Here is a 23,567-nt window from a genome sequence, read left to right as displayed (position 1 = left end):
GCATGTATTAATCAATATGTGGGTTTGCCAAACATTTATACAGTGACATAATCATGTTTTCCTTTCTCTCTTTTCCTTTTCTAAAAATCTCTGTCATCCAGCTTGAATTTTTGCCTGCTGCTGGCCATTGCATCAAGGTTTTCAGAAAATTATCCTACAGCAACTCTAACTCTATTTCTTTTACAAGTGCTAATAATTTAATGTTCAACCCATAATTAAATGTGTATATTTAGGGTTAATTCTTCCCAGACAAACTACTTTGCATTTATCAGCATTGGCTTTCACATGGCATTTCTGGCTCAGTCACTCACTACCGTGAGAACCTTCTGCCTCTCTTCTCAGGGTTAGATGATTATCTCAACTAATTTTAGGTCATCCACAAACTATGTCACTGCAGTATTCACCTCCCTTTACGGACCATTTACAAGGATGTTGAATAGCAAAGGTTCTCCTTCAAGCAGCTGCACGAGGGAACTGCAGAGCTCCTCCCATTGTGAAAACTGACCATTTTCTCCTACTTTTTCTCTCATTTTCTCTCCATCTACTTATTTACAAGAGGACTCCTTACTATCTCAGCTCAAGTACTTCAAAGGTCTCTGCAGAAAAACTTACTGACATTTGTTTGAAAGTCTCTACACACCTTATCAACGAGATTAGCCTTACCTACAAACTTGTTCACATCTCCAAAGAGTTTGAATAGATTTATGAGACATGGTCTCCTTCTACAAGAACCATAATGACTTTTTCCAAATAAATCACATTTATGAAATTGTCTACCAGTTTTCTTCTTTATTACTATACTTTTTCCCCATTTATTCAGTTTGGAAGTGAGATTTACTGATCTACAGTTTTCCACTTTACTCCTGTAGTCCTTTTTCTCAAGGCTGGAGATACATTCACCACTTTCCATTCTTCTTGCGGTGCGGTCAACTTAAATGACACTTTTCATGCTACGTTTAGCCTTCTCTTGATCTGGTGTGCGAGGTCTTTCAGAACTCTTGACTAAGTATCATCTTATCTTGATGCTTTCTTACTGTTCATTTTATTGATTTGTTCCAAAATGTTCTCTACTTGAAACTTCACTTAGGGACAATTCCTCATGCTCTCCACTGCTTCACCACTAATGTACCCCTTTTCATCCTTCCTCTATAATTGTTCCCTATTATTACAGTTTCCCATCCTTCTGCCAAGCTTCTGAGGCATTTATTATGTCAATAACTTCCTTTAAAATCAGACTTTCTAGTTCACCTCTTTTAGCCTTCAGCATTTGTATAGATACGTTTCAACATTTTTTATTGATCTAGTTGCTCATTTTTCACGTGGCCTGCTTAACTGGGACTTTAATTGCTGAGATCATTCTTTGCTATTTCCTTCCTCAATGTTATTGATTTCAGTTCTTTCCATTTTTCTACATTACAAGAATTTTCTTATTTCTCCTGATGAGGAGATGCCACCTTGAACTAAGTTCACTTGCACGTTTGGTGAGTTTGCCCAAATGCAAGTATAGAAATACTTCACCACTTTGGAATGTGAAATCCCTGCAGTCTAGTTTTTATACTAATTTATATAGCTTACCTCTCCTGTAAAATCTACCTCATCAGTGACTGAGAATCTGCCTGTCTGGCTGGCCAACATGGTACTGGGAGAGTTTACAGTACTGTGATTTTACTTTCAGAATTTCCTCCCTCCTCATTCCTCTGTCATTGGTATCCACATGATACAAGAACAGCTTTCCCTTGCACTACATGTGGATACAAAATTCCAGAAAAGGCCAGCACTCCAGCACTGAGGAAAATACGACTTCCTCCCATGTTGTAATAAAACATTTTGTTAAGACCTCCCAGTATGACACTTTTGTGATTGCTCACTCATGTTTAGTTTTTGATTTTCTCCAATTCCCATATCCTTCCCTGCAATACTGCTGCCTAATCAGCTACCCCTTTTTCATATTTTGGCATTTATCTTCTCTTTCATAAATGTGGCGCTTTGCACTTATCTCTTTCTATTTTCTTTCAGTTGATTTTTGGATCACATTCCCCAGCTTCTCAAGATCATTAGAACTTTGATTCTGACCTTCATAGTGCATCTCAGTATTATCCACACATTTTATAAGCGAGTTCTCTGTTCTATCATCTAAGTCATTAATTAAAATACAGGGCAGAACTAGGCCCAGGACATAACTCCAGCAAGACTCCAGTCCAAATAGCCTCCCAATCTGACAGTGCACCATTGCCACCCACATTACAGTAGTATCACATACATTCTAAATGATGAACCTAAAGCTACGAACTGTGCATGGCTTGCCAGGACAATTAATTTGGGCACCATCTCCCCTACTGTTTTCTGGATCCAGACTAGAGTCTACAGGGAGCAGGACTGCCCACCAGATGGGCTTTTTGGGTACACTGCAGGCCATCTTCTCTAGGAGCCGAATTCATGCCTCTGATTATGGCAATATGTGGATCTGTCTGCACATACGCAATAAATCTCATTGCCCCAGGAAGCACTGGCTTCTCTGCACTTGCACAATGCACTTAGGCATTAGAGGAATGGCTGCAACATATGGTCTCTCCCTGATAGAGAAAGAAGGTAAGTGATTCACCTAGCCAGAAATACTGGGCACACTGATATCGACCATATTTTTTTGGTCTGCTTCCGAGAGAATCATATGGAACAGTTTCAAAAGCTTTCCTAAAGCAAAATATGTCCCATCTGCTTCTTCCTCTTCATCTAGTAGACATTATTTTCTCAAAGATGGAAATTAGATTGAGATTGCATGATTTATTCTTGGCAGATCTATTTGGCCTTTTTGTTTTCCTTTTTATCTTATCTCGCTTTAAACTGATCATTTAATATTTTTTCAGACTTATTTCTAGGCAGACTGGTCTCTAGTTCCCCAGTTTCTCTTTTTCAAAAGTGTAAACTGTGTTTGCTCTTCTGTAGTGCTCAGTGATCTTAACTGTCTTCCATGATAGTCACTAATACTTTAGTAATTGCTTCAGCTAGTGTCTTCATTACCCATATGGTTCTCATAGCACATGCACAGAGCAGTCTGAGGCCAGAGGTTCGGATCTGGAGGAGCAAAGAGAGGAAAAAATAGGACACAAAACACTGCAAAAGGACATTAGAGACGAGGCCAAGCTCAAATTGGTTGCTCTCACCCCCACTTCAAGGAGGCTGAGGCTCCTCTCACAACGGACAGCATAGGGTAGAGTAGGGTAGCACAGCGTAACATAGCGAAGATGGGGTCTGCCTTCCAGCTGAAGAAAGGTAAACTGATAACTCCAGGAAGGCTATATCTGAAAATACATTTTAGCTGAGAACTTTTCAGTCTACTGCGCTGATGGGAACCTAAATACCAGGATCAACAGCAGCTGTGGATGTGATGACAGGAACTTGCTGACTGGTAGGCAGAATATGAACAAGACTTTCATGAGACACTGAGGTGGATGCTAGTGAGTGCTGGGGAGGAGCATGCGGTCACACTACTTGTCATGAATTTTAAAGTGAAATGCAAGCAGAAGATCCTGGAAGGTAAAATCAGATTGCTGGCTAGAAGATTTAGCCCCAGGGTACTATTGACAGTTTCTCTGAAACTCTTCCAGTTACACGCACAACCCCAATTAGGCAGAGAGAAAGAAGGTGCTATCCAGAGGTGACGGTCTCCGTCAAAACTCAAAAGTGAAACCAGACTGCTCACAAGGAAACCGTATAGGATGTGTTTAATTAAGCAGGAGCTTGGGGAAATCTGTCACCAGGTAAAGCAAACAGATTGCTAAGGGTTGGTATAACAACCAAGTTGAACAGGGTTAGGAATAGTTAGAATGTGGTTGGGAATAGTTCACAGGTGAAATTGTATTACACCAAGAAGACATTGGACTAACAATTTAAATACAGGTGCACACCAAAAATTCAGAACTATAAATTTGTGTATATACAGGCAAAAGCTTAAAGAAGATGAAGTAAATGATGAAGTAGATGAAGTAAAATTCGATAATAAAATCGGATTTTGACGTAGCATAATATAGTAAATCCCAGTGACAAAACCAATGGTATACTATAGTACGTGGCCATAAACTATGGAAAGTGAGTGTAAGTCATAAAAGTGAAATAATTTATCTTATATCAAAATTTTTTTCATGGAATCCAGTGAGACTAAAATTCTTACTGGAAAAGACTACACAGCTAAAAGTGTCTGGCTGCATTTCCTGAGCTGTATGAATGTAAATATATGAGTAGGGTTATCTCATCGGTCACCAGAGAAAGACGACAGCATTTAGTGCTGAGAGGAGAAAAACTAAACGCAGGGACCTTAACTATCCATAAATTGACTGATATAATGGTATAACGGGAAAAAAGTTTACAGAATCAATTTAATAAAACAGTGCTTTTCAGAACTATTAGATCCCGAACATCCCAGAACAGAGGCTGCTCTCAGCTTAATATCATGCAACATGCAAGAGGAGTATGTTCGAGAAGTAGTAGTCAGTGAACCAACCACCTAGAGACAGTGAATATGGGCTATTCTTACAGAACAGAAAACTGTATCTTTGAGTGCAATTATTACGATTTAGGAGGTCTTAATGGACAAGGACCTCACCACAAATGCTCTCGGTAAAAGCACGATAAAATGGGAGAAGTGATTAGAAATAAAGAATCAGTTCAACCTCTGGATACCGCATCACTGAAACCACTAGTATATCTAATACTGATGTTCACATTTAAGGATGTTGAAAAATTAGATTGGGGGCAGAAAAAGAGCCATAAAAAGTATATGAGGACAGAAGAACATGTGTAACTGAGAAACTTAAACAGCTCAGTTGAGAAGTGATTCGATAAATGTCTTCACAAGGGGAAAATATCAACCAACACTTTTTAATCTAACAGAGACAGAAGAAAGACTAAGGGCTGAAAAATGAAAGTGATTCAAACCAGAAATGAAACACACATTTTTTAACAGCAGTGATGATTACATTTGAGAACAAACTACCACCCGAAGTCATAGACTTTGCAACTTCTGACATCTGGAATATATGTTCCTGTGAAAAGTTCAAGTTTTGATAAATAAGAATTTTTTTTCCCCCTGAAAAAAAATTTTGTCAGAAAATTCATACTCACTATTTGAGTTACATGTCTATTTAGAAAGAAAATAAGATGAGCCAGAGAAATAGCTCTGCACACTGAAAGTTGGTCAAAATGATAATTAAGAGCAGAGTAATGGAGTTCCTAGATAAGGAATGTGATATAGTAAAAGCTAATTATCGCAGTGCCTGCAACGAAAATTTTGCCTCACTAATATTTTAGATTTATTTGAACATATTTCTACAGTAATGATCAAAAGGGAATCGCTTGACATAATCTACTTGGACATTCAAAAGCCTTTGGCACCAGTCTTTTTCAGGTCTATTCCTGAAGAGTCCTTTATCACTAGATATCATGGATGCCACATAAAGCCAGAACATAGACCACACGCAAAGATCATAATAAGACCCAGAACACTACCTAAGATGACTGCTAGCTTTTGGTTTTATGTAGTGGTGCTAAGTGGCATTATTCCAAGTATAATTTGTGTAATTGCAATCAAAGCACCAAGAACTCTTGCATAAGTGGTTTTCATGTATTACAGGAATGAAATATGACACATAAGGCATAGACAACTTGCAAAGCATCAGTAGACAGACCATGATAGTTAACAAAGATACCAAGGAAGGCTAGTACGTCTGCACGTAATTAATGTGGAACCTAACTCCTCTGCTTATTTTTGAGTCTTTGAAGGACTTCAGCTTATCTTGAGTCAACAGATCGTAAAACATCACTGAAAAAGCATCATCTTGGGATTTTTCACTGGACTGAGAATTGTGGCACTTCTCAGTAAACGTCAAGCTAATCAGTGCTGTGGGCAAGCATCAGTTAGCCCTCAAACAAGCTGACTATGTTCATTTTTCTCAGAACTGCATGTAATATTCTTCTAGCAGGGAACAACTCTTTTACTAGACTGCTGCACTACTTTGTAAAAGAAACCTGCCTCAGCTCTGATTCAAAAACTGGAAGAGATCTAGGCTATATTACATCACTGTAGAAGGATCCACCTTTTGAGTATTAACTCTGGATCTTTTCGGGTCAAGGGACAGAAGAGATGGACTAATTGTAAGAAAATATTCTTCTTAATATTTGCTTTACCTATTTCAAATTACATGAGTAAGTTCAAGCATATTTTTCACCTATGAGTGGTTAATGATATCAATATTGGCAACACATTTTCATCCCTTCTTAAAGATCCTTTGTTCATTTTCCCATTTAGCTTTTCTTTTTGTTAGATGAGACCTAGCAGCATCTTGGTGAGATCTTCATTAGCATTCAAATAAAAATTCACCGTTTGCTTGTATAGCGGGGAGATGAGTTCAGCATTCACTGGGAAGTTGTTACTATCAGAAGCGTTTACATTCATACCTACATTTTATTTTCTTTTGATAGAACTTAACAAAGCGTAAGAAAGGTTGCACTGGGTCAGATCAAAGGTTCGTCTAACACAGCGTGTTGTTTCCAATACAGATACCTGGGGAAAGCATCTAAGAACATAGCAGGCAGAGAGCAACGCTTTCTTGAAATATTATTCTGTTTTCCAACAGTTTCCTTAAGACTTTCTGAGTGAGAAGTAGTATCCTTCATTTTAATATTTAGCAGATTACACTTTAACTTAATTTCCCTCCATTTACTTTTCCTGTTACTCCCCTGAGCACATATAAACTTTGAGCATCCACAATATCCTATGGCAAAGCATTTTACAGCTTAATTATCAGTACTAGGAAGAACCTTCAGACAGATTAAATTGATTTCTAGTTCTTGCTTTGGAAGTGATACTAAAAGGACTCCTCAGCTTGGAGAGAAGGCAGCTGAGGGGGATATAACTGAGGTTTATAAAATCATGAAGGTGGTGAATAAGCCGAACGCAGAACAGTTGTTCTCCAAAGCCTATGATATAAGAACTAGCAGGTACTTAATGAAACTTGTAGATCGGTTTAAAAAAAGTATTTCTTTACACAGAGCATAGTGACCTTCTACAGCTTGCTGTTACAGGACGTCAAGCAGAGAGACAGGTTCAAAAAGAGATGAGACAAACTCATGGACCACAGGTCTGTAAACAGATACTGAATGAACTAGGCAGAGGATGTCCTCTCTTATCTTCCCTAACACACTAACTGTGGATGCTGGAGGAGCATGAGAGGAATGGACTACAGAGAGGGGCCAGGCTTGTTTATTCCCTGGAAACAGCACATCCTATTGTCATAGGGACAACGGGCAGATAATCAGGGAGATGGATCACTGGTCTGACTCACTGGAGCATTTCTTCTGTCATTATGACTAGATCACGCTAGCTGCATCTTCAGAAGTCTTTCAGGAGTTGTAACGGATTTGTGAAATGGGGTTTCTCACTACACAACTTTCCCTAAAGCGTTGGGTTTTATCCATTTGCGTTATATTCTTGTAATTTCCACTCATTTGCTCAGTACAGGCTCCAACGTGACGGTCTGCAATTCTCCGCGTTGCTCCTGGGGTCCTTCCCAGAGATTGCTGTCACATTTACCATCCTCTATCCCTCCTGTAGTGAGGCTGATTTAAGTGACAGGTTACACACTATAGTAGCTCCATAATTGCATATTTGTTTTCCTTCAGAGCTCTTGACTGAATACCATATGGTGCTGGCAATTTCTTACTGTTCATCTTATCAATTAGTTCCAAAATGCATTTTAATGCCATTTAATTTGAGACAGTTCCTTACATTTGTCCCCATAAAGTTTGGCTCTCATGGGAGAATAACCTACTTCAGCCATAGCTGGCACCAACGCAAAGCTTCAGTTTCTTGTTCAACCACAATTTTCTCCTGTTGCAGTACTTCTTTCAGAGCTTGATCATCTGTTCACCAAATCTCTGGCTAAGTACCTTGCTCTGGCAGTTTTGAAAAAATGGATACAAGTAGTTCTTACTCCTTTGGTGAGTTTGCACCTTAAATTTTTTCCTTGCTTTTCCTACAGGTTTAGTTTGACAGTTTATGCGTTCTTTTTCATATAGTTTCTTTATTTACTCAGAAATCCCAGATTTTGAATACTCTCTTCTACTCGGCTGTTAGCATATTGCCTTTCTGGTCCCTTGTAGAATTATTTCACTTAGTGATATATTGCTCTGAGCTTCAGATGAAAGTTTTTTCATCAGTTCTCATCTCCTGCTAGCACTGCATGCTTACAGCTGCTGCTTTAATTTCCTTTTAAAAGCTTCCACACATTTAAGGAAGTCCTATTTTAAAAGTTAGATATTATTATGGCATACTTGTGGGGAGGAATTAAATCCTCTAAGGTCCTCTGTCACGGATCCCTCAGAAAAAAAGGCAGATATTCACAAGGCGTTTCCCAAGAGGGGAGCCAGGGAAGCACAGGAGGGATGGGCAGGACACATAACACCTCCAGCTGGAAGGAAAGGATGGAGAGGTCTTCTGCCACTGCACTGCAGACAATGGGATCCCTGGACCCAGGGTAAGGGGGTCAGAGGAGTCTCTATCACCGAGCTTTCAAAAGGGCCTGCAAGGAGGCTTTATCAGACCTATGTAGAAGAGAGGGAGGAAACCTCAAGGAGTAGGTTCTGAAGGAAGATTCATGTTTAAAGGCAAGAGCCTCTACTGGCAGAACAAGGTAAACTCCCTTGCTCAGGGAAGGGAGCTGGAGAGATCTCCCGTTACTACAGCTCTCCAGAGACTCACACAGGCCCCCTGATTGGAACACGGCTGTCAAACACAAGGCCTCTCCTCAGTGCGTTAGATCGCTTCTGCTAGGCCAGCTCTGCTAGGCTAGAGGGAACCTGGGGCCAAGGCCTGTGGGCATTGCCCTGCCATGGCTCCCATCTCTGCTGCAGGGCTCAGTACCCTGCAAGCTTTCAGGAATTAATGATCAAATATCTCAGCACTGGTCAGCTGTTGCAGTACCAGGCCCACACTGAAGGGACATATTGCATGTGAAAGCCCATGAAGTAGAAGTAGCGTCCAGGTCTGGTGGTCCCTCTGGTCTGCCCAGGGAGCCTTCTGCTCACGGTTGTTGGAGTCCCAGCACAACAGCACGTGCAGTTAACACACCAGCCTCTCTGCAGGGACGGGCTCCCTCCTAGTGAAGACAACATATACAAAGTGCAGTGTAAACGGACATGGAAACTAGACAGCTAGCAGCAGCCAAGCAGGGACACAGATCTACCATGACTCACAAAAGTGAGATTTGCCAGATGTTTCAGCCTCACAAGGGAACCACAAGAAGCCTGTCCTACAGCAGGAAGACGGTTACGCTAAAATTTTGGCCTCCTGGAAAAAGTACTGGAAAATTCCTTATTTAAAGTTGGTGGGACCATTGGTTTGTGTAGTTAACGAATACCAAGAATAAATCAGAGCTTGGACAAACGACCTTCTTCAGTGTAGCTTGTCTGAAGACACTGCCGCACTGCAACCTGAAAAATGTTGTCTATAATGAATACTAACTAGTGGGAGTCTTTTTCTCAGCAATGTGTTACTAAACCTGATTACTGTGGAGTACAATACGCTAGGAGAGAGCGGGGGTTTGGCCGCTTCTTCGTTTCAGTTGCCGTCACAGAAACGGACAAGCTTAGGTGCCTCTCCGATCTCCAAGAAGCACGTCTCCCTAGCACCCTTTCCTAGCTACTCGTTTATTTGTTAAATGTTATTTTGTTATTGTAACTCTGTTCTTTCAACCAATTTAATGTCATTTTTACTTCCGACTGTTTAAAAAATTTTTCACGCTAATTAAATCTTCTTTTTAAACCAGTCCCTAGCAAGATGTGAATGGCTCCCTATAGTTAACGTTCAAAAACGCTCATGATTTTAAAAAATTACTCACCTCTGTGTTATAAAATCCATATTGCATTGCCTTGCACCCCTATCCTCAGTAAATTCCTGTATGTCTCAGCTTCACCACCACAAATACTTCTGACCTTCCAGCGAGTACCTGCCTGTGGAGGGTCCCTGCAAAACCAAAGGATACCAGAAAGCAACAAACACTTTCCATACACTAATGACTTCTAAAGTGCTTCTACAACTCTTTACGCTTGAAGGACCAGGAAGGAAAAGGGGATTTATATGGCAGAAGATGATGAAACAAAGGATGAAAGAAGAAAGAGCCATAAAAGGGCTCCCATACACGCTTTAAAATTCCTGTGACCAACATAGAATACATCCATCTACATTTCTCGACTTTGATAATATTTTTGATTTCCTTTCTCTACCAGCAGTTCCATCTTCCAAACGTTTCAAGGCACAAGCGTTATGATAATTCCACACAATGAAGCGCACGGGAAACTACTGGCAAAAAGGCTTGCTAACGCATAGTTAAGAGTGTGCTGGGTAGTGTTTTTTGCCCTTTAAAATACTGAATTCAGGCCAAATAAGGTTTCTGAAAACAAGCACACAGTTCATACGAATGCAGTGCATAGCCTCTCCTTTCTGACTGATATACTAGACCGATCATATAAATACACATACACACCTTCTATGCAGACAGTACCAAACACTCCAGCAGAAGTGTCATCAGACAGAGTACAACAGATTTTTTCAGTAAGATCAAACATACAGTCAGGTGGGTGAATAGGAGTTACTAGAACTTGCCACACACACAAACACTTATCACCGAGCTGTGCAAAGGTCATTCTGTTCTGTGAATAAGCCCGTGTCAACAGTGAGTATATATTAGAGCCCAGCAAACACTTTGCTAAGGAGATCTAGGGTTCCCGGGTTAAAAGGTTATGAAATTTAGTTTAATCTCTATTTCTATTTTCTTAGCTGTTCACTACCAATCATTTATAGGCAAGGAAGTTAGTACAACCTAAATTTAAGGTTTCCCAACTTTCTTTCTTTTTTTCCTGTGATCTTGATCATACTTCTGCAAGACTGTCCAGAAGTCTCCCAAGCTAGCTTCAAATTTCTTTTTTTTTTTTTTTAATTAAGATGAATTTGTACTGTAATTTCTCAGAGCGAGGTAATTTTTTGTTGTTGTTAAAATGTTCTTTCCACCATCGTCTTGAGAAGCTTCTGTGTCTCCACGTTTAGTGCAGGAATTTCACATCTGACACAGGGTTTCTCCTGGTGACAATATGTATCTGCTCTCTTCACAACAGCCCTCAAACTTTCTACACATCCAAACAACTAGAATCACTCGCAGTCATCTTCTGCAAGTCAAACGGGGTAAGCAGGATATCAAAAGACTGGAAGGGCTAACATAGTACATGTCTTTAATAAGGGGCAAAGAGAGATGGCAGGAAACATGGGCCTCACAGCGTATTTCCATCAAAACAACACACCAGGATGATCTGAAAGATGTCTGAGCACACAAAAAACTGTAGGAGATGAGTGCTTGTCAATATGGACTCCTCACGAACAACTCAAGCTGATTCAATCTGATTTCCCCTCTCTGAGGGATGAGAGATTCTGTGGGTAGGGAAAAAGCAGTAGATAGCACACAGCTCAAGATTAGTGAGGCTTCTGCAGTTGTCTCACAGGACAATTTCCTAAGAGGCAGTGCAAGAACGCCCAGGATGAAGTCACTGAGCAAATCTGGCTGGAATCCACACACAGAGTAGTTTCCAGAGGTTCACTGTGAAACTTAAAGGATGAATTGAATGGTTCCTCAGCTGTTCATCAGTTCCACTCCGTTTTTTATTGATATCCCGAAAGAGGGAATGGAGCTTGTTTATTAAACCTGCCAAAATTAAATGTGCTAAGAAAGGCTACAAATGCATAGGGGATAGGAGTATTAAAAACTTTTAACAACTTGGAGAAGTCATCTGTAAATCAGAACTCATCTCAATTGTACTAAGTGGGGCATTTCAACTTAGTCAGGAGAAAACACTGGATGGACATCAGCTGGGCAGAAAACAATCCGCCAAAAATAGATCTGAAGGTTCTGATAGATCACAAGCTGAACAAGGGTCATTCTCTTGAGCAAAGAGAAAACGTTACACAGATGCATTATCAGAATCAACTGCAAGACATCTGAAGCAGTCCTGTCACCATACTATGTATGAGTAAGACCTCAGTGAAGAGGCATGTCCAGTCTTGGGTATTCCTCTTCAAGAAAGGCTCACAGGCCAAGCAGCAAGAACATCAACAGTTAAAGGTTTGAAAAACATGACTGGAATCAAAAGACCGAGAACATAGGTGCTACAAAAAAGAGTAGACTGAGGGGAGATGCAATGACAGTCTTGATGTATACAAAAGGCTGCTACAAAACGGAAGACAAAGAACAGTTCAACATATGCCAAGCTTGTCACAGGCCGAAGTAGGTGGACTAAGTGATCTGCTGAGATTTCTTCCAGCTTCCATGATTCTGTGCTCAGCTGATGCGCATCAGTTCGTCACTACTCCATTCGTCCTGATGTACCCTAGTGACTTCATACAGTAACTGCTCATGCACGTTTACATCGTTGCTGTATCAATGGCATCATTAAGGTCACAGCATCATACCTTCATCTTACCATTTTAAGATGGTCAGTCTTACAAATACCTTATCAAAGTGCTATTTGCCAAACTAGCTTGACTTACAACTCATTAATCAAACGCCATTTTAATAATTAGCCCTCAAACTGTAGTTCAACAGAAAATTTGTATTTATATTTTCCTTTCTAACCAGTGCAACGGGCAGAGGGTCTGTAACCACTTGGCACCACTACCTTCAGTCCCCTAAGACCTGGATTAGAGCTCCTGGTGACAGTCTCCCAATACACTGCCATCCATAGCTATGATAACTTTAGAAAAAGTGCACATATCTTGGTCCTCTCCACGTGCAGATTCTTACAGAAGATACCAATCATCACTGTTCCCATTAGCATCTGGTCCATTCCCTAGCACAAAAGCAGGGCCAGCAATACTTATGTCAGTTCTGACATATGCAAAGATGTACTTAAAACCCTCTCCAGAGTATCCATTCCAGTGATTATTCATCCAATATTAACAACATATTCCTAATGTCTCTGCTACTACAGTTTAGCCTATTATCTCTAGCCATATGGAAAACTGTTTAAGATACAGTGGCCAGACAGGGCAGCTGACTGACATGACTGCTTCTTAGCCATGATTACGTACCCAAGGTGCCAAGGGGAAGCAGTGATGCCTTATCAAAATATTATAATCAATTACCAATATTGATTAAAACCAGCTATAGCTCAATTTCCCACTAGACTCATCAAATAAATGGTTGTGCTGTAGTACTGCTGGAGGGAGAGTGTCAAAGAGTGGAAACTCTTGCAGCCATAAGATTTTTTTTAATCTTAATTCTTTACATCTCCTTCTCATAAATTCACATTGTTGTCAATTTTTCTTCCATTCGGATCACCTTCTTTGTAATGTATTGGCTCTCTTACACTCACTGAATAATTCCTCGTCTATTATATCTATAATTATACTAATAATTTAGCATGGCTTTTCATCAGCTAGCAGCTAATTACTTCTGTTCTTACCCAGCTTGCTAAGAAAAGTTAATTTATCTGTATCCATATCATTCTCACTGTTGCTAAGCAGTCAGTGCTAGCCAGCAGCTGGGGTTGCTGGTTTATTCTGGCTTGAAATGTATTCTGCAGACGCTAACTAGTGGTTCCTCTTAACCTCAGAGGAAACGCTTTTCCTTAGTAAGGAAACATGAGCCAATCTGTTGCTGCATTCCCACGCTGGACTGCAGCACCTGCTTGGCAATGACTGCTCATCCCCACCAGTTTCAGAGCAGCTTTGGAGCTGCTAGTAAGCTGCCACTAGTTGCTGCAAGGCACAGTTTGGAATTGTGGAGACCCAAAGAGAATTAGCTAGCAAACCACCCTCAGCCATCTGCCATCTTTGTCCTATTGTTGTCATGCTTTATCCAAGATTTTGTTATATGCAAACTGAAGTCATGAAGCACTCAAAAGGTCTGGTTTATCTAGCATTATCATAGTGGAGAACTATTTGCGTTCACCCACTATCTCCCCAGACTTCTTGGTATATCAGACTGTTCCCATGTCAACTGACCTAAGAAGGGATGCTGTCAGCATGACTCTCTGCCACCTCACTCTGCTTCCCACAAGCGCAGGCTCCTAGCCACATCAGAGATGCTCAAGTACAACTAGTATCAAACTTCATGTCGTGACAAATCAGCCCAGGTTGCTTTTTATTCCAAGTGTCAGTTGTTATTTTTTCTATCGCAGGTTGGAAAGAGAAGCTGATGTTCCAGAGCAGAAAATTCCACCATCTCCAGCCCTGGCAAACTACCTCTTTATCTGTTCTCAGTTAATGACGAAATGTTAATGGCTAGTATCTCCAGCCTTTCTAGGAAGTGGGCTAGGCCAAAACCCTTAATCCTTATATCCAGTTCATGACTGCATACTCCCAAGTAAAGAAATGTTGGCAACTGAAGTACTTGTGCTTGATTTCAGAAAGAGCAAATTCAAAAATGAGGAACTTTTGTTAAAAAAAATACTCAGAGTAGCAGCCAGAAAGGTAAAATGTTTTCAGATGGCAGGTAGACTATTTTAAGATTCTATATTGGAGGCTCAAAGCAAATGCATATAACCTGTCAAAAAAGACTTGAGAGAAAAACAAAAAGCTAGCATCATAAAACAGCAGGATCAGGGAGGCTGTTGGAAGTTAAAAGGTATCCTGCAAAAAGCTGAAGTTGTGTCTGAAAAAGGAAAACTAAAAAGAACATAAATTCTGGCAGACTAAATGTAAAAGCACAGTAACGTAGACTGAGGAAAGAGTTTAGAAGCAGTTTGCTAAAGAAAAAGAAATTGTAATAAATCCTTTGTGAACACATCAAGAGCAAGAAGCTTACAAGAGCCAGTGGCCTACACAGGTATAAAAGAAGCACTCAGAAGAGATTTTGCCATAGCAAAAAATCCAAACATCTAAATAGACACGGGGCTTGCATCTCTATTCACCTGGACAATCTTGGAGAAACTCTGACACAGCACGTTGCCTATTAGGGACTCACAGAAGGCTTGTCTTAATATAAAATGTTGTTAAGAGTAGATCAGACAGATACGAACAATAACACATCACTGGCAGTGGACGGTATTTTATCTAAGATGTTTACAGAATGTTAAATATGAATTATCCAAGCTAATACCTATAGTATGTAACCTTTTGTTGAAAATTGCTACGATTATCAGAGGACCGGAAGGTAACTAATATGAAAACGGTTTTTAAAAATAAACCCAAGGGTGAATCTAGGAACCACAGACCACTAAGTCTAATGTCTACACTGGTCATATTGGTGGAAGCTCTAGTAAAGAATTGAATGAGTGACTAATATGAGTAAGTGTGACACTTTAAGGAAGCATAAACATGACTTTTGTCAAAGGAATCTAAGCCTCTTAAATCCACTGGAATTCTTTGAAGGAGTCAAAAATATGTGAAAAAGGGAGTCCCAGGTGAAAGATTTTCCACGCACTTCGAACTTACCCCAAGCTCCCAGACACCACACAGATTTAAGGAGATCCCTCATGAAAGGCTCTTAAGTAAACTAAACAGCCATGGATTAGAGGTAAGGACCTCACAGAGATAAATAACCAGTTAAATAGAGGAAACAGAAGATAAGAGTAAATGATGAGTTTTCTCAATGGAAGAAGATCATCAGCAGAGAGAAAAATATGACTATGCCACTGTATGAATTTATCGTGCAGCTGCTGCTTGACTACCAAGTACAGCTCTGGGACCCTCACCTCAGCAGAAAGCCATAGCAGAAAAAAGACGAGATGCATGGAAGGATGATGAACACGATAAGAAGTAAAAAACTGCTTTCATATAAAAAAAAAAAGTTAGCAGGCAGAAAACGAATAGGAAATGATGATTTGCTTGCCTTTGTCTTTCCCAGTTGCACTGAGTAGGCCAGGTGCCACAGGAGGGAAATGGAGATTGTATGAGAGCTTTGTCTTGTGCCTTTTTGTTCAGCCACTGAATCCTTCATATTCTGTCACACAAGAACTTCAAGGGGCATGTGAGAACCAGGACAGACAGGTTTCAGACACAACCCCATGCACGTTCTTCAGAAGAAAAGAGAAAAAAAGAAAAAAATATATGAGAAGAGAAAAAAAAAGGCAGGACAAAAAGACCCTGTTGTTGTTGTAGTGCTTTTTGTTCCTGGTACTTCTAAACCCTCATTCAGTGGATGCCTCCCCTTCTTTTCCCATTTGCTCTCCCTATTCTACAATTTTAGAATTCCAAAAAAGAAAGAAAAAAAAAAACCTTAGGCAATATTTACCAGCATTTAACTATGACAATCCAGCCATGTACTTACCAGCCTATATAATGATGCATTTTATCACAACTCCTCTCACCTTTTTACTCTTCTCTCATTTAGATTCAGGTTATTAGCTTAGCTTCTTCAAGGACAGCACACCATTTGCTTCAGTTTGTGCAGTGGCTAGTACCAATTGGTCCCATACCTGATAATGGTGAACTATTAATATTATGCAATCATTTTAATTGCATCCTGGTGCCTAGAAATTAGGAGCTGTATGAACAGTTTCTTCTATCCATAATATTATTGTCCCATTGTGCATTTTGGATTTTAGCTCTCATTAAAAGTAATAGAGGGAAACAGTCTGTAGCAAACTGAATGTGTTTGTTTTCACAGTTCACCTCCTGCTCTTCCACACTAAAACATACTCTCACTCAGTGTCAAGACCACAGCTGTTGCCATCTTTTACTTACCTCCTGAGTGCAATATTTAGCTTGAGGGACAGTGAAGTTTTCTGTTTGTTAGTTATCAGGTCAATAACTCTCACCTTATCACTGCAGTTTCCATTCTGTTGATAAAACGTGTCAGCCTTCCTTGAGTGGTTCCTGGCCCTCAGAAAAAAATCACATTAAATTGGCACAACCAAGTAAATCTGTAACGGATGTGCTTCTGCCTCCCCAAAGGGAAGAGGGGAGGGCTTGATTTCTCTCCCTCTTCCTTTTTCCAGAGCTCCAACGTCCAAGCACTCAGAGCTCTGTTGAAATCCTCCCTAAGGATTCAGCAGTTAAAGTCAGCTCAGGTCTTTCAATGTGGCCCAGAGGAGATGTCCACGGAGCTGAAACTGATATATTTAAGTGCAAGAGACAATAATCATTTCTTCAAGTACAAGCTAAAAATACCCAGAAGAAAGTGGAATTCATAATGGAGATTTTAAAGATCTGTGACATACTAGAATCTGCACAAGGGTTTTAATGAGAAAGCAGCCAATTTAATTGGCCGGTGAGAGCAGATGCTTTGCTGGGCGAGGGGGCTACAACCTCTCACATCCTATATACTGCCACAAGCATCACGGCTGCGCTTAACACGGCTGCGACAAGCCCGCGTCACAGGAGCGTACCACCAGAATCAGGAAGAACCCTGATAATCAACGTTTCTTTGTTGTCAGATCACAGAACTGAGCCATAAGGAGAAAGCACTAAAAGGAAGAGGCAAAAGCTGACACAGAAACGTTTCTCAAGGTAATTACATGACTGACCATCTTTGGTTGTCGATACTTATTTAATTATTTATGATACGGCTCCATGCTAGGCAGGAAGTAAAAATGGTCTGTTACGTTTTAAAGGCTGTTAATACGCTGCATTAACAGGCAGTTGCTGAGTAAACGGGTTAAAATCTGTAGGTCTCCTACAGGAAAAACACTTTGAAAGTATATGTCACCATTCAGAGGAAATCCAGAAATAACTTCCATGGACCATTCAATTATAGGCAATCGCCACACAGCACTCCTTCTACTTGTGGCATTGCTCATCAATCAGGTTTTCTGTCATGATGTCTCTTCTCATAGCAGTCACCAGAAGGCTCTGAGCTCCCTCTCAATTCATGTGACACCTACTGTCAGGCACTGTCAACACCAGGAGATTCTCCCTGGGCCTCCGAGTTAATCACAAAGCACCAAGAGATAGCCCCAAAACGCATTCCCAGTCTCAGCTCTGGATTACAATGACTGTGGCTGAGGGGCTTTGCAGCCGTCAGGGAAGAGTGAAACGCCAGTGCAAGTTACAGCTTATGCAAATAAGGAAAAGAAGATATTTGAATATATCAGAACGATACAATAGCATTAACAGAAATACAGTCCAGGTTTTAGGTCTGCAATTAATTAGGACTTCCTCAAGAAATGTCCTTTACAAACTTATTTAACAGAAAGATGAGATTGTTAACTCTGAAATTTAGCCTTCCCAGCTTTGGCATTGATCCTGCATTCAATGCCTGTTTAACAATAAAGTGACCTAGTGGAATAAATTTATAAACCTTAATAAATTGTACTTGGCAGTATTGACAGAGCGTGTATATGCACATTTGTTTTTGTTTGAACATATTACAAGAAATCTAATAAAATAAAACAAACTTATTTTCTATGTCTGTGAGCTGTGAACCTGGATCTTCTATAATTATAATGTTTCAAGTGTACTCGGTCAAAGTCACATTATTTTATTTTAGCCATAAATTTCTGGCTAGAGAAAATCTGATGTGTATCAAACCTTACATGCTCCATAAGTTACTTTGTTCAAGATCCAGAAAAAGAAAAAAGCAGATGAAATACCTAATTTGCCAGAAGACCATTAAGAGACAAGAGGAAGAAACAGCTCCAGCATCTAGGGAATAAAATTCCAGCAGCAAATGCGCCTCAAAGAAATAATGAAGAACTTGCGGATAAGTTGATTTTGCCTAGGCTTTAAAGGGGGATTGGCAGTAATAAGGGCTTAAGCCAACGAAGAGCTGAGCGCTTTCAATTCCAAGGCTTTTGAAAGACCTGAGAAGAGCTCATATAATCTCCTAGAAAACAGCCTCAGATGTCCGTTTTTAACTTGCTTTCTACAACCTGTCTGGTTTCCTCTTTCCACTAAAATAAATATATTTCTTAAGCAGTAAAGTGTTTATTTGCTTAAAATTACTAGCGATAACTTGACAGCCCCGTTCTCAAATTGTGAGAAACAGAAAATAATTTTTCTCTTTTCACCTTCTCCATTCCCTATATTTTATGGGCTTCTATACGTATAAATGTTAGAGTAATTTCTTATTTGCTGAAGTCATCACCTGTTTAGTCTTTTCTTCTGCGTAGACGCTCCATATCTTACCTCGACTGGTTGCTCCTTCTGTACCTTTCCTAGTCCTATGGTATCTTTTGAGATTTAAGGACCAGAACTCCTCAGAGCGCTGAGCATATGGGCATGCCATAGATTCATCCAAAGGGTTAATCATGCTTTACATTTTGCCCATTAATCCTTTCCTAGCAGTCTTCACAGACTGACTTGCCTTTCTGGCTGCCATGAGCCCCAAGTTGATATTTTCATGAAACAACCCATACTGATGCCAGAACCTCTGCAGCACTAATAGGTAATTTAAAACCTACAAGCCGCAGTAGGTAACTGCCCTGTACGTATAGTTAAGCTTGCTTTATCTCATTTACATTATATTGCACACATATTGCAATGAAATTCATCTGCCATTTTATCACCTAGTAACCCGTTATCATGAGAGCTTTCTACAGCTCTCCATTGTCAGCTATTGGTTTTATTTATCCCAAAAAATTAATAACATCAAACTTTGTCATCTTTCTGAACGTTTAAAACACTTTGCTTCTTGCACTTTGCTGGAAAACGTGAAGAATAGGTGGACCACTGGTAGTGAATAACGAAGGACCCCTCCAGTCTTTACGCTTTTCCCATCACCAGCATCTGGACAGAGACTTTCCAGCAGAAGAAGAGCACATAATAGACTGCACAGCGTTTGAATCAAGGTGGTAAAGGTCTGATGAGGTAGAGTAGTCTGTCGGACACAGGCAAACGAGGCAGAATGACACCAGTGGGGAAGGGGATGAGGAAAATAGGTACAGCAATGTCTTTCAAGGACTCAAGAGGAAAGCCTCCACCAATATTCTCTTTTCACTGTTTCCTAACCAACAGTCTCTGATGCCAAGAAGAAACTTCTCTTCCAGTCTCTACTAGAAGCTACCACCACGTCCAAGGGCCCCTCTCCCCAACTCCCCTGCCCCAATCCTCACTAGACACTTTCTTGTAGCTCTTGGACAGAAGGAAGTAGCCTTGGCCATTAGAGATGATGTATGCGGAGGTGGTCAAACTAGCAACACTGGTGGAGCTTTGGCCCTAGCTGACTGTCGCAGCTGCGGCTGCATACCATTGCTTGTGTATCACCTAGGGCTAATAGACAGCTGCCTGTTGAGCTGGCAGGGAAACAGGTATCAGCTGGCTTGGACAGGGAAACAGGTATCAGTGGTCCAAGGCTGGTATGTCGATATACAGAATAATTTAGGTTGGAAGGTTGGCAGAACAATTTAGGTTGGAAGGTCCTCTGAAGGTTATTTAATCCCTGCTCAAGGGAGCTCAAAGCTGGGCCACCTTACCCAGTCAAGTTTTGAATATCTCCAACATGAGACATCCCAGAGCCCCTCTGCCCCCTCTTCCAGTGTCTAGCCACTCTAATCTGAACCTCCCATGCTGCAACTTGTGCCTGTTACTGCTCATCCTATGCCTGAGTGACTCTGAGAAGAAGCTGGCTCTGTCTTCTCTAACCTTCCCATTGGGTGGTTGTAGGCAACGGTAAGATTCCCCTTAGACTTCTCTTCTTAAGGCTGAACCAACCCAGTTCGCTCAGCCTCTTCCTGTATGCTAAGTGCACCAGCCCACAGACCAGCATCATTTAGCCCGCAGATCAGGCAATTTTCCATCCAACTTACAGTCTACTTCTCAAATCCATATCTCACCAACTGGGGACAAGGGTACTATGGCAGATCATGTCAGAGGCCTGGCTAAAGCCAAGGTAAAACACATCCACTGGTCTCTCCTTGGTCACTGAGCCAATCTCATCACAGAAGGCAATCAGGTTGGTTAGGCACAATCTGCCCTTGTAAAATCCGCACCAGCTGTTCGCAGTGACCTTCGTGGGCTTAGAAAAAACTTCCCAGGAGGATGCGTGCCATCAGCTTCCCAGATTCTGAGGTTCAATTAACTGTTTTATAGTTCCCAATCCTTCTTCTTGCCCTTTTGAATGGGTGTGAGACATTTGCTCTTTTCTAATCATCAGAAACCTTCCCTTATTAACCATGACCTTTCAAAGACTACAGATACGGGACTTGCAATGACATCAGCCAGCTCCCGCAGCACCCCCAGATGCATGGAACAAACTGCCTTCCCAGCTATCAGGAAAACTGAATCAAGATGCACTGGGACCTGTGGCAATTCTTCACGGCTTATCAGCTCTTCCTTCTCCATGCCCCTTCAACTCTCTGACTGCAAGCCACAAGGATGCAAAGTAGGTGAGCTGAAAAGACACAAGAAGCAGCCCTCATGCAGAACGCACTGTCCTCCTGTCCACATAACTCTTGAGTCACATCTCTCTCTGACATTTATTCCTTTAGCCATGTCACTCCACAACCACCCACTTCTCCAATTCCTGCTATCTCGGTTTTAGTCCTGCTTTGGACCATCTGCTTCCTCATCTCTCAGAGCCTGCCTCTCTTCTTGTCTTCATTCAGCTACTTTCCTCCTCCAGAGTAAATCACATAAATTCACAGCAATTGCTCAGCTGAAGTTGTTCAACTACTGTGGCATCCTCATAATATCAATCAAAACAGATTAGCTCTGCTATCGACTTGGCTATTGCAGAGAAGAGAGGAAGTATAGCATATCAAGTGGCTAGGGAAAAGAAAAACAGGTCTAACAGCAGTGAAGATACAGTGATCAGCTGAGATGATCTTGGATGAACCAATACCAATAAATGCAGTTTAAGTTGATATAAAGTTGATGAGAGAGAAAATGAAGGCAGGAGAATTGAGTGGGGATGCTGATATTTCTATTCTGCAGGTAATTTTCATCCTCAAACAAATTGTAGCTGCTTGGAAAATACCAATCTATTGAGACAATCATAATAGCTGTTGTTTTGTACAGACAAATTTACTAAGACAGAAAACTAAATGGTTTTGTAATTAAGGTTTTTAAGACAAATCTAGAGTTGAAAAGGAAAAACAATTTGTGTCGCACACATCGCTACCAAAAAAAAAAAAAATCTATTGAAAATCAAGAGAAATTCAGTAGTTAGGGCAAGCTTGCAGGCCGACAGAAGACAGAGCAGTTAGGTAGCTCCTGGAAAGCTGCATTTGGAGCTCAGACTCGCAGCCAGCCAAGAAGAAAAAAGGAACAACACTGAGCAAGAGCTAAGAGTTCTTAGCAAGAATTACCAGCAAAAGGAAGACCGTATCCTGGAAAAAGAGACAAATTATCAGAAAGACCAAGAATTTCTCTACCCATAGAAGTAGGAAATAAACACGTAAGTACACTGTTCAGCTGGAACAAGCAGGAGGGCAGTAACACTCACAGTTGTGAAGGAAATCACTAGGATAAGGAGACTATAAAACACGTCTATTCTCATACTGGCATGCCACGCTCTTGGTTGGGAACTCTGCCATCTCCTGTTGCAACACAGCTGAAACAAATACGCAGACATACAGCGAATATAAACCGAGGAAGTCTTCTACGAACCCTATCAGTCATGCAATCGGGCTGACTGGCAACAGAGATGGAGGCAGGTTTATACACAAACCCAACCATAATGGCTTTTCGTTCACAAACGCTTCATGCACATTTTCACTCATTTCCCATTTGTGAATGTCTTTAATCACCTCCCTGATCACAGCAACGTTAACCAGCGGTGCTTCTCATCACACCTGAACTTACTTCTTGCTGTAAGAAAAGTCCTTTCTGATAATGCTGACTTCTCCTTTTGTAACCCAATTGTCAAATGCTCAGCTGTCCATCTAACCTGCCTTTCCAGGCCGTTCTGGACCAGGAAAAGAAACTCTACCAGGTTTCAGGTTTTAGGACGGACACGAGCACAGGTCAGTACTTCCCACCACCCAGCGAGCCTTACGCTGTAAGTGCCGGCCAGTCTGACAGCGAGGATCCCAGGCACTTCTCACAGAGGCCCCAGGGGCTTTCCCTTGGGGGTTTATCCCCCAGAGCTAAAAGTGACACACGAACACACACACACACAGACCCTACACCCCAGGACGCCTCAGACCCACAAAGGACCCCCGGGGCCCCCAGGCGAGGGGACCAGCAGCACTGAGAGGACAGCCCGACCCTGCAGGAGGCCGACGAGGCGTTTCTCGACCCCTTCCCTCTCCCCCGCCCCACAGGCAAAGCCCTTCCCGGGGCGGCCACCGCTGCCCGCCAGCCCTCGCACGGCCACACAAGAGGGCGCGGTCTTCACAGACAGCCGGCGGTGGCGCGCCCGGCCGCCGCCGCCTGAGACCCCTCTAGCCAGCGGCCGCCTCTCTATGGCTCGCGCCTAAGCCGGCTCCCGCGCTTTTCCCGCGCTCCGCTCAGGGGCCTCTCTAGCTCCTCTCTATGGTGTGCGCCGCTCTACCCACACCCGCCTGTTGCGCTCCGGTCGCCCGCGGCCTCTTCTCGGTGCCCGCGGCCCGCTCTGGCCGTGGGGGCTCCGCGCTCCCTGCGGTCCGGTGCGGGAGCCGCCCCCGTCCTTGCGGGGGCCGAGGCTGGTCGGCTGCTCCTGGCGGCGCCG

At 41.7% G+C, this 23,567-nt stretch overlaps 1 long non-coding RNA gene across 1 annotated transcript; it reads right to left on the bottom strand.

Annotated features, from left to right (window-relative positions):
* Positions 1-3,086: 3,086 nt before the first annotated feature.
* On the bottom strand, positions 3,087-23,385 carry LOC104154025 (uncharacterized). The gene is made up of 3 exons (XR_696368.2): positions 15,870-23,385; positions 9,891-10,015; positions 3,087-9,149 (listed from the first exon to the last, which is right to left on the bottom strand). It is a non-coding gene; the product is annotated as an uncharacterized lncRNA (long non-coding RNA).
* Positions 23,386-23,567: the final 182 nt, after the last annotated feature.

Source organism: Struthio camelus, chromosome 13 (assembly GCF_040807025.1).
Source record: "Struthio camelus isolate bStrCam1 chromosome 13, bStrCam1.hap1, whole genome shotgun sequence".
Taxonomy (NCBI): domain Eukaryota; kingdom Metazoa; phylum Chordata; class Aves; order Struthioniformes; family Struthionidae; genus Struthio; species Struthio camelus.
The sequence above is the reverse complement of the archived record's forward strand: the minus strand, read 5'-3'. Positions and strand labels throughout refer to the sequence as shown.